Below are 1,279 nucleotides of genomic sequence, written 5' to 3' on the forward strand. Positions count from 1 at the left end.
GGCTCGAGGTAGGAGGAGCTAGGGTTTCATCCGCGAGATTTTCGGGGGAGACACAAATATATAGGTAGAGGGAGCTAGGAGAGTCCAAATGAGGTGCGGTTTTCGGCCACACGATCGTGATCGAACGACCGAGATGGTGGAGGAGGTTTTGGTGGGTTTTGGGCCACTTTGGAGGGGTGTTGGTCTGCAACCCACACGAGGCCTTTTCGGTCCCTCGGTTAACCGTTGGAATAACAAACGAAGTCCAAATGATACGAAACTTGACAGGCGGACTACCGGTAGTAAACCAAGGCCGCATGACAAGTCTCGGTCCAATCCGAAAACGTTTAACACCCTCACACGAAAAGAGGTAAAAGGGGACACCGGGTGACATAGGAGCGCCGGATTGCAAAACGGACAACGGGGAAAATGCTCGGATGCATGAGACGAACATGTATGCAAATGGAATGCGCATGATGACATGATATGCAATGCATGACACGCAAGCAATGACAAGGCAACAATAACGAATAACTGGAGGACACCTGGCACATCGGTCTCGGGGCGTTACAACACTCCACCACTACGCGAGGATCTCGTCCCGAGATCTAGAATGGCACCGAAGGGAAACGGAAGAGGAGAGAAGAGGTAAAGCTAAGTTGCTTCTTTGATAAACGAGTGAAACCATGAACCTTGAGAGGTTGAAAATTTCGAGAAAAGAATACAACGAAGGTGAACAAAGTCGAAAACACTCCGTTAGAAAAGAGGGACAAAGAACATTGCGAAAAACCTTGAGGTTGAAGGGAAGATATATATTGAAACCACTCCCGTTAAGTCAAGATAGAGAAGGATTAAGAATGATATAATTTGGACAGCACTCCAACTGTAAATGAAAGGAGTTGGCAAGATCTTGACAACAAGATGGTGGGTCGAAGAGAGCAGCATCACAATGCCTCCGGAAGAAAAAGAGAGAATGGAATGGAATGAACAAAGTAGAAAACAAGATCTTGGCAGAACACGCTTACAACAAAGGCTAGAACGGAGTTGTTGGAAAAACCAACAGCGAAAAGAAAAATCTTGATATGGTCTTATGGAATACATCTCAAATTATGAGGTGACAACCTTCCACTCACGGGAAGAAGAATTGGATTGATATGAACAAGGAGACGAGAAAGCTTATTCACCGGAAGGATAAAAGAAGAACTTGAGTCATTTATGAACACCATAGATAGCAACAATCCTTAGGGAAGGCTTTAGGTGAAATATAACCCAAGATAAAACCAAAGAAGAAATTGATGGA

The sequence above is a fragment of the Triticum urartu genome, chromosome 7 (assembly GCF_003073215.2).
Source record: "Triticum urartu cultivar G1812 chromosome 7, Tu2.1, whole genome shotgun sequence".
Taxonomy (NCBI): Eukaryota; Viridiplantae; Streptophyta; class Magnoliopsida; order Poales; family Poaceae; genus Triticum; species Triticum urartu.